The 11,104-nt window shown below is 40.5% G+C and overlaps 1 long non-coding RNA gene across 1 annotated transcript in view; it reads right to left on the reverse strand.

Moving 5' to 3' along the window:
* Nucleotides 1-10,498, reverse strand: part of LOC122563439 — a 21,762-nt gene extending 11,264 nt beyond the window's left edge. Inside the window, exon 1 of the long non-coding RNA XR_006315606.1 lies at nt 10,420-10,498. This is a non-coding gene — a long non-coding RNA (uncharacterized LOC122563439). The remainder of the gene's footprint in view (nt 1-10,419) is intronic.
* Nucleotides 10,499-11,104: the final 606 nt, after the last annotated feature.

The following is an 11,104-nucleotide window of genomic DNA, read 5'->3' on the forward strand; positions in this document are numbered from 1 at the left end:
ATTAGGGGGTTTATAATACAATCCCAATAAGGTGATAATCTGTTTCTTATTTCTTAGTTCCACCCAAATAACTTCCCTGGATGTATTTCCAGGAATATCCTCCCTCAGCACAGCTGTAATGCTATCCCTTATCAAAAATGCCACTCCCCCTCCTCTCTTGCCTCCCTTTCTATCCTTCCTGTTGTATTTGTATCCTGGAACATTAAGCTGCCAGTCCTGCCCATCCCTGAGCCATGTTTCTGTAATTGCTATGATATCCCAGTCCCATGTTCCTAACCATGCCCTGTGTTCATCTGCCTTCCCTGTTAGGCTCCTGGCATTGAAATAAATGCAGTTTAATTTATTAGTCCTACCTTGTCCCTGCCTGCCCTGACTGTTTGATTCACTTCTGTTCTCAATGGTACCAGTCTCAGATTGGTTTCTTTCCTTGCTATCTCCCTAGGTTTCCCTAACACCCCCACCCACCCACACCTTACTAGTTTAAATCCTCCCAAGCAGTTCTAGCAAATTTCCCTGCCAGTATATTAGTCCCCTTCCAATTTAGGTGCAATCCGTCCTTCTTGTAAAGGTCACTTCTACCCCAAAAGAGATTCCAATGATCCAAAAATGTGAACCCTCCTCCCACACACCAGCTCCTCAGCCATGCATTCATCTGCTCTATCCTCCTATTCCTGCCCTCACTAGCTCATAGCACTGGGAGTAAAAGGTTGGGTTGGATTGACATCCACTTCATAAAAATGCATTGACCTGTTGATACTTGGATTTTTTGAAAGAAAATGGTGATGAATATTTCTGGCCAATTTGTTATTGGCCAGAATAACAAATCAGCTGACATTTGTTATCCCATTGGCCCTGTAGTGTCATGACAATAACTTTGACACAATGTATAGCTTATAATATTTATGTCACTCTTTGGGATTTATACTATCGTAGGGTTTGATTTTGAATTGTGTTGAAGGGACCTGTTCTTTGAAATAAGAACTAAGTAAATGAATATATTTTGTAAATCACACAGTTCAGCTCTAAGATGGAAGGAAAGTTAGAGTGTCTGTAAGCCAGTTTTTGGAGAGGACACATGATGAATCAATTATCTTTTCATAGGCATTCAGCAAGCAATCTGAGTGTAATTTAATTTTTTGGGTTTTTTTGTTCTATCTGGAAGTGTTATCAGACACAACCGAACTGCTTTCCTACCACATCACCTTCGCTTTTTATAAAAAAATATTTTTAACAATTAACCACCACCAGTAATTCCCTGTGCAACCATTTAAATATTTACAAGCCATTCAAAATGGGCAATGTACAGTAATGGGGGTGATAGGGACATGGGGAAGGGATTAAATCAAGATGGAGCTGGAGGTGGAAATACAACACCGTGCAGTGCCCACCTCGCTATAATCCAGTTCTATTGACAAGGTCCAGAAGCAAGTATCAGATGAGAATATTCTCTTTGCAGAACAGGTAGCTGATATATTTGGAAAGCTTGCTGGTGAATCACTAAACGGGGAAGTGTTTCAGAGACACCAGTCCTCTCTTGCAAGGATCAGGGATCCAACAAATGAGTCATTTCAATGTTTGGGGACATTTATCTTGTCAAAAGCCAGTTTGGGAATCAATGCTTCCCCTCGAGAATGTGTGGAAAGAGACAGTTAACTGAGCAGGGGCTGGATTTCTCATTTCTCATTTCTCATTAGAGAAGTTAAACACATTTTGTTTCTTATATGTTACTCAATCTACTGCCCAGTGACTTACAGAAATCAGTTTAATTATTTATACCGATTTTTGTCTCACTCAAAATTTTCAGTCCAATTTGGAATGCATTGGAGAAACATGGGCAAATATTGTGAAATTCAGTTCAGAAATCCAGACACCCCTGCCTATGTTAATATTTAATCTGATATCGAGTATGGGTGCACTCCTGAACATGTGTTTTGAAAGAAAATGGTGATGAATATTTCTGGCCAATTTGTTATTGCCTCATTTGTGCCATCACCTGACATTTGTTATCCCATTGGCCCTGTAGTGTCATGACAATAACTATGACAATAACTCCACGGTTTCGAAACTTGTATTTTCTTGGACAGACACTAAATGAAAAGAGAAACTGACCCTTCTAGTTTCTAAGGAGCCTAAGACTGAAGCAGAGGTTAGAAAGTAAAATTTCTGGTGAGTGTGGAACTAGTTAAAACAATACTCGATGTACACAAAGCCATCAGAACTCAACTGATGATTCTAGTGGTGTGATACAGGCAATTCAAAGAACACAGAAGGAAGAACCAGAAGCTGAGAACTGGTAAATGTTCACTTTCTGCAGCTCCTTCAGTTATGTTAAGAATACATTGATGATTCTATACCATTCGAAGCATCATAAACAGAGTCAAGGAGGTTCTGCAGATGTTACCATTTTTGGTGAAGACATGGAGCTCAGATTGGTTATACACTGCAATGGAATCAGGAATAATCTTTGAAGAAGAGCAGCTGAAATTCTTCATGAGGCAGGAAGAGGTTTGAAGGACTTTATGACTGAGAGTGATGAAATAACGGCTGAGTGGAACACCAAGCCAACTGATAAAATTTGCCTTATGTATATCTGTCATTAAATGTGTAATTTATAGTTTATATTCAACTACAATTTGTCTGTTAATGCACATAAACTTATGTTGATTCTGGCATTTAGCATATAAGTACTGAAGAAAATATTTATGTGTTTGCTTTTTTCGATTCTTACGTAATCATATTCTTCCATTTTAACAATGGAAACATTTAACTTAATTATTTCAGTAAGTGATTGGAATTTTCGATTTCCAGGTTTGAAATCTTGACCAAGATTTTGACAAACCACTTCCGGAAATGAACAGCACGACTGTATTTGAGCTTTATCTGGGGCAAATCCCAACCTTGTAAAGTCTGAGAATGATTTTGCTCAAATTTCATCTTCATTTGCTAATTGAACAGGAAGGTCAAATAATTTAAATGGTGTGTGTTAGCATCTCCTCTAAAACAATGTACAGAAGTTTCAGAAGATTCCCAAAATGTTTATTTCCCTGTTGCCATTTATTGTACTGTTTATTGTAATCAGATCCTCTGCTTATGCCCACAATAGGCTGAAAATCAGAGGTTTCAGAGCTGATTGCAGAATATATATAATGCCACTCCCTTAATGCATAGATACATTTTCTGAGAGAGGATGAAAATCATGTGGAATTGCATGGTGCTCACTTTAGTTGCTCTGTCAGCAAAAAAAAGCATGTTGTTAATTCAAATAAGCATACTCGGTATGAAAGTCTATCAGGATTTTTTTTCTGATATCATTTAAAATGTCTGAGTAATGAATCATGCGAAATTTCAGCAATGTTACAAATGATTTTCTTTGCAGACTATTAGTTTGTTTTTTTGAGGGCTCTAATGGAAGACATGCTTCATTTAGATACCAGCATGTCCTGCAGCTACACAGAATAAATTGTGTTTTTAATGGCTGCATTCTCCAATGTTCTTATCAAAACTATACTGTAATGTTATTGTATAGGTTATTACTTTCAACAACTGCTGCAGGCTTTCTACTATTGTTACAACACCAAATCACTTCTTCATACTCTGAGAAAGCTGGTGTGTTTTGACATCTGAGGGCAGTTCTCTATTTTTTTTCTGTTATACCCTGAGCTGCAGCTCACTGTGAGTTCTGTGTTTGCATGGATTCAAAGCTGACAGCAACCCAGGCTGTATGCTTTCATTGACGTTAGCAGCCCTGGTGACCTTTTCTGTGTGCTTCTTCAGTATTAAAGTTTGCCATGTTGTGCGGATGTTTAAAATGGATATTTTGTCATCATCATAGAATCCCCAGTGTAGAAACAGGCCACTGGGCCCAACATGTGCACATCGACCCTCCGAAGATTATCCCACCCAGACTCATTCCCCAACCCTATTACTCTACATTTATCCCTGACTAATGCACCTAACCTACACATCTTCGGACTGTGGGAGGAAACCTGAGCACCCAGTGGAAACCCACGCAGACATGGGGAGAATCGAAGAGGGTTACCTCAGATTACGACAGGATCTGAACCAGATGGGCCAATGGGCTGAGAAGTGGCAGTTGGAGTTTAATTCAGATAAACGCGAGGTGCTGCATTTTGGGAAAGCAAATCTTAGCAGGACTTATACACTTAATGGTAAGGCCCTAGGGAGTGTTGCTGAACAAAGAGACCTTGGAGTGCAGATTCACAGCTCCTTGAAAGTGGAGTCGCAGGTAGATAGGATAGTGAAGGAGGCGTTTGGTATGCTTTCCTTTATTGGTCAGAGTATTGAGTACAGGAGTTGGGAGGTCATGTTGCAGCTGTACAGGACATTGGTAAGGCCACTGTTGGAATATTGCGTGCAATTCTGGTCTCCTTCCTATCGTAAAGATGTTGTGAAACTTGAAAGGGTTCAGAAAAGATTTACAAGGATGTTGCCAGGGTTGGAGGATCTGAGCTACAGGGAGAGGCTGAACAGGCTGGGGCTGTTTTCCCTGGAGCGTTGGAGGCTGAGGGGTGACCTTATAGAGGTTTACAAAATTATGAGAGGCATGGATAGGTTAAATAGGCAAAGTCTTTTCCCTGGGGTCAGGGAGTCCAAAACTAGAAGGCATAGGTTTAGGGTGAGAGGGGAAAGATATAAAAGAGACCTAAGGGGCAACATTTTCACGCAGAGGGTGGTAAGTGTATGGAATGAGCTGCCAGAGGATGTGGTGGAGGCTTGTACAATTGCAACATTTAAGAGACATTTGGATGGGTATATGAATAGGAAGGGTGTGGAGTGATATGGGCCAGGTGCTGGCAGGTGGGACTAGATTGGGTTGGGATGTCTGGTCGGCATGGATGGGTTCGACCGAAGGGTCTGTTTCCATGCTGTACATCTCTATGACTCTATGACTCCACACAGACAGTAACCCGAGGCTGAAATCGAACCCGTATCCTTGACACTGTGAGGCAGCAGTGCGAACCACTGAGCCATCATGTCACCATCTTCTTCATTACTATGTAACAGGAAACATTAATGTTGTTTTACAACCTCAAGCGCTAATTAAGTACAGAATATAATGGATGATTTTAAGGGGGCATTGTTGTCACATTTGGGGAATTTCTTGTGGTTGCTATAAACCCAAATCAAATCCAAATATTCAGGTAAACCTTGATGTTATGGTGTAAATTGAATGGTAGTGAATTGCTAACCTACTTTACAGGTCTCTTGAGTTTTATTCATATTGACGTAAGTGAATCTGGTATTAGCAGCCTTACGAAGTGTTTGCAAAATGAGCTTGTCATGGCTGAATAGTTGATATAAAAACAGGCATTGCTGGAAAAGCTCAACAGGTCTGGGCAGTATCTGTGGAGAGCAATTGGAGTTAACATTTTGGGTCCAGTGACCCTTTCAGTTCTGAACACCACTGGACCTGAAACATTAACACTGATTTCTCTTCACAGATGCTGCTGGACCTGCTGAGATTTTCCAACAATTCCTGTTTGTGTTTTTGATTTCCAGCATCCTTTTGGGTTTTTTTTGGAATAGTTGATAGTTAGTTTATATTCTTTGTGTAAGTGAGTGATGTAATAGTGTGAGGAGAAGGAGGTACTGTGAGGTCTGCTGCAGGAAAGTACAGAAGCAGTGTCTTGTCTGAGTGGTGTGAGTAGGGAAGGTATATGTGATGAGGGTGAGTGCATAGAGTAAGCACAACATTTATTACCTTGATAAATCTTGTGAAGTCATTGATATTTTTCACCATTGTGGACAATTTCTGGGAAAAAAAACATGACATTCACATTCTCTGTGATTTCTTCCTATTCCCTAGATTAAAGAAGTTCAGTAAAGTGCACAGTCATTGTGAGAGAGGATGAGTATATCTGGGAATTTTGTTCAAAGGAATATTTTGGTGCAAAATGGTAAAGAGGTACTTTAGGAAAAGTTAATGGAAAGGAGGCAAGTGTGTGGAGTGGGGAATTTGGCGAACAGTGAGGAGGATTTTTTTAAGAGTCTTTTTTGGAAAGTTCATTGTTTAACTGCGATTAGGGACTGTCTCAAAATTGCTGTAAATTAGAAAGGTTTATTGTTTTTAAAGGAATAGCTATGCTGGGATTTAACTTGGAATAATTCAAATTCAGGACCAACATAATAAAGTAGCTCGGGTAATCCAAAGAGGAGTAAAATTAATATAAAGGAAGTAAAGTTAAAACGTGGCAGCACAGCTTGGTTGAGTGGAATGTGTAGCAATATGTGTGAAGTCATGAACATTATTGGTGTCCTAGATGACGACATGCACAGCAAGTGTGGCCAGCTGCAGAAACTTGGTGTTACTGTAGTGCATCCACAAGACTGAGAGTTATGTGAATACTACATTCACAGACCTGGTCACACTGCAGCTAAAGGCTTGGAGAAGAATGGAACGGGTGACCACTAGTCGAAGAGAAACAGAGAGTTTGTGATAAGTCCCATGGGGTACCACTCATAAATTGGCTCATCATTGAAGAAGCTGATGAGGATGCTGGTTCCTCAAGGATGTGCAGTCAAAACCATGTTCATGGCACCAAAAAGGACTCAGCTGTACAGGAGCGGAGGAAGAAGAAAAAAAAAAGAGCAATATTGATAGGGATAGAGAATTTGATCAATTAGTTAGGAGATGATAGGTTTCCTTCCTGGTGTTAGGCTCAATGATGTCACAGAGTAGGAGCAGGAGAACTTTTCAGAACAGGTTAACCAACCCCAGGGTGCTATTCCATGTTGGGACCAAAGACTTACGAGGGGAGGTTTTTGACAAGCAGAATTTAGTGAATTAGGTCGAAGGTCAGGAAGCAGCATCTCAAATAAAGTAATCTCTAATTTATTCCCAGTGTCACATGCAAGTAACTACAGAAATAAGAGGATAAGGCAAACTAATGCATGGCTGGAGAAATGGGGTAAGAGGGAGGGCATTTAATTCCTAGGCCACTGGGCTCTAGAGTAATGGCACCTGTACAAGCCAGACAAATTGCAGCTGAACAGAGCTGGGACAGAGTTCTTTGCAGGGCATTTTGCTTGTGTTTTTGACAGAGCTTTAAGATAATTTGATAAAAAGTGTAGTAATCAAGGGAGAATATGAGACAAGAATACCAGAGCTTACGGAATAACTTAGGGAGACACATAGCATTAGCATAGACAATAAAATATGATATTGTGGTGATAACAGAGACCTGGTTCAAGGAAGGGCAGGATTGGGTGTTAAATATTCCTGAGTACAAGGTGTGTATAAAAGCTGGAAAAGGAAGGGAAGGAGGGTAGATATATCAATTAAGGAGATCATTATAGTGCTGGAGAAAGAGGACATCCCAGAGGGTTCAAGGACAGAATCAGTTCGGCTAGAGCTCAAAAACAGTGTGCAATTAGATTGCTCGATGTAATCTATAGATCATCAACTATTGGGAATAATGTAGTGGAACAAATCTGCAGGGAAATTAGAGAGACAGCAACATTGCAGTAATTATGATGGGGGACTTTAATTACTCACAGATAGATTAGGATATTGGTAGGGTAAGATGTAACAAGGAATAAGTGTGCTTAGACTGAATTTGGGAGAAATTCCATATAGCAGCACATGTCCAGTCCAACCAACAAGGATGCTGTGTTGGAGATAGTTCTTCAAAATGAGGGACACTAAGTAAATAAAGTGTCAGTGGTTGAACATTTAGGTGACAGTGACCTAATTAATGTAAGGTGTAGGGGCATGGCGGAGAATGACAAAGGTCAATTAAGAGTAAGGAAAATCAATTGGTGGAGAACTGGCTTCAATGGGGCAAGAATGGCACCTTCACGAAACAGTGACAAGAGAAAGTATTACTGTGCAAGGGCTTTCTTCAGAGATGATGGGGAAGAGCCAGTGTTGGACTGGGATGAGCAAAATTAAAAATCACACAACACCAGGTTATAGTTCAACAGGTTTATTTGGAAGCACTAGCTTTTTAAGCGCTGCTCCTTCATCAAGTAGCTGTGGGACAAGATCATAAGACACAAAATTTATAACAAAAGACGACAGTGTCATGCAACTGAAATGATATATTGAACAAACCTAGACTGCTGTTAAGTCTTTCATCTTTTAGAATGGGTTCCTTAATATGTAAATACCAGAACTTCTTTTAAGTCATATTCTCAAGATAACTTAAGATTTTATTTAAAAAATGATATGTCAGCTCAGACAATGCATCGAAGGTATAAGGTTAGAGTCTCTCTGTATCTCAATCTTCAGTTAGACTGGTTCTATTTCCAAAGTAGGAACTTATAAAATATTACATGGATTCACTGCCTCCAGGTTGTGTGCACAATCCGCAGGCAGTCAATCCATGAATTAATTTAAAAATTCCTACTTTGGAAATAGAACCAGTCTGACTCAAGATTGGGATATGGACAGACTCTAACCTCACACACTTAATGCATTTTCTGCACTGAGATGTCACCTTTTTACAGAACCTTAAGTTATCTCAAGAATATGACTCAGAAGAAGTTTTGGGATTTACATATTAATGAACAGAAACCCACTCGAAAAGATGAAAGACTTTACAACAATCTAGGTTTGTTCAATATATCATTTCAGTTGCAAGACACTATAGTCTTTTGTTACAAATTCTGTGTCTTATGATCCTGTCCCACAACCACCTGATGAAGGAGCGACGCTCCGAAAGCTAGCGCTTCCAAATAAACCTGTTGGACTATAACTTGGTGTTGTGTGATTTTTAACTTTGTACACCCCAGTCCAACACTGGCATCTCCAAATCATGACCACTTAGTTTACACTTCAATGGTGAGGAAGCTTCTAGAAACAATTACTCTGAATAGAATTAATAGTCACAGGGACAAAGGTGAGTTGATTAGAACAGTAGACATACATTTTTGAAAGAGAAACCAACTTGCTGGACTTTTTTTTAAACAACAACAGAAATAGCTGATGAAAATAATGCTTCCAGAAGATAATGCTTCCACATGTAGTGCCACACAACAGATGTGTGAGTATAGATACTGTATATGGAAGGAAAGGGACAACAGCTATGTGGATGCAGAATTGCCTTAATAATAGGATATACAAATAATAGTCAATGGATATCATTTGGACTGGGGAAGGCTTGTAGTAGAGATTGCCAAGGATCAGTATTGGGACCTTTGCTTTTCCTGATATAACTTTAGATTTAGATCTCGAACTCAAATGGACAAATGCAAGGTTTGCTGATGATATCAAACTTGGAAAGATTGTAAACTATGAGGAGGACAGTGTAGAACTTCAAAAGGACATTGACAAATAGGAGGAGTAGGGGGATAGATGGCAGATGAAGTTGAATGTGGAGAACTGTGAAGCACTTTGGTGAGAGTAACGTGGACAGACAATTTAAAATATGGGGTACAGTCCTAAAGTGGGTGTAGGACAAAAGGCATCACGGTGTATATGGGCACAGTCAAGATTAGAGTGGTGCTGGAAAAGCACAGCAGGTCAGGCAGCATCCGAGGAGCATGAAAATCGATGTTTCGGGCAAAAGCCTAGGAAAGCCTTATGAAAGGCTTTTGCCCGAAACGTCGATTTTCCTGCTCCTCAGATGTGGCCTGACCTGCTGTGCTTTTCCAGCACCACTCTAATCTTGACTCGAATCTCCAGCATCTGCAGTACCCACTTCTGCCCTGTATATGGGCACAGTACTTTTTATTTATTTATTAAATGTTTTGGGCAGGATGTGGCGTCACTGGCTGGCCAGCATTTATTGCCCGTCCCTAGTTGCTGTTGAGAAAATGGTGGTGAGCTGCCTTCTTGAACTGCTGCAGTCCACCTGCTGACAGTTGACTCACAATGCCCTTGGGGGGGGGGGGGGGGGAATTCTAGGATTTTGATCAAGCAATAGTGAAGGAGCGGTAATACATTTCCAAATCAGGAAAGTGATTGGCTTACAGAGGAACTTGAAGATAGTGGTGTCATATCTGGTGCATTTGTCCTTCTAAATGTAACTAGTTGTGGGTTCACGGTGTGAACACATTGGATTGAGTACAGAAGAGATTTGCAAAAATTATTCCAGGCATGAGAAACTTCAGGTATCAGGCTAAATTAGAAAGTTTGTTCATTTGGAGAGGAGAAGGTTAAGAGGAGATCTGATAGAGGTTTTCATAATCATAGATGGTGTGGATAAGAAGAAAGTGTTCATTATATTAAAAGAATGAAGATTGGAAATACATAAATATAAAACAATTTGCAAAAGAAGCAAATGTGACATGAGAAACAATCATTTCACACAATGACTGGTTTGGATCTGGAATGCACTGCCTTGACATGGATAGCTTCAACTGGGTATTCCAAGAGGATATTGGATGACCAGTGAAATAGAAACGATGTGCAAGAGTATAGGGAAAAGGTTGAATGATAGCACTAAGTCAACTTACTCATTTGGAGAGTTCATGTAGACACAATAGATCAAATGGCTTCCTTCTGTGTTGTAACACTTCTATGATTCCTCTTTTTATTCATTGCTCTGAGGCTTGAAGACAACAGAGAGAGAGAAATAAAATTGCAGATGCTAGAATCCAAGGTAGTCAAACAGGAGTCTGGAAGAACACAGCAAGCCAGGCTGCATCACAAGGTGGAGAAGTCAATGTGTCAATGTTTCAAGTATAATCCTTCTTCAGGACTGGGGCTGGGTGTAAAGGGATCTTCAGATAAGGGAGGTGGGGTGAGGTAGGGATAGGTGAACACAGGTAGTGGGTACGGCCTGGTTGGTCGATGGGAGGAAGGAATCCGGTTGGTCGCTGAAAGGAAGGGTTGGTCACAGGAATGGAAGGGAGGGTGATGGGAAGGGAGGTTATTTGAAATTGGACAACTCAGTGTTGAGTCCTCTGGGCTGTAGGCTGCACAGACGGAAGATGAGGTATTGTTCCTCCTGATTCACTGTGGCAATGGAAGAGGCCAAGAATGTCATGTTGGAGATGGAACGGGAAGGGGAATTGAAATGGGTGGTGACTGGGAGGTCCGGTTGGCCCCTGTAGGCCCAGCTGCGCTGTTCAGTGAACCATTCCCTAAGTTTATATTTGGTCTCTCCAATGTAGAGAAGACCACATCGGGAGCACTGGA

This window comes from Chiloscyllium plagiosum, chromosome 27 (assembly GCF_004010195.1).
Source record: "Chiloscyllium plagiosum isolate BGI_BamShark_2017 chromosome 27, ASM401019v2, whole genome shotgun sequence".
NCBI classification, from domain to species: Eukaryota; Metazoa; Chordata; class Chondrichthyes; order Orectolobiformes; family Hemiscylliidae; genus Chiloscyllium; species Chiloscyllium plagiosum.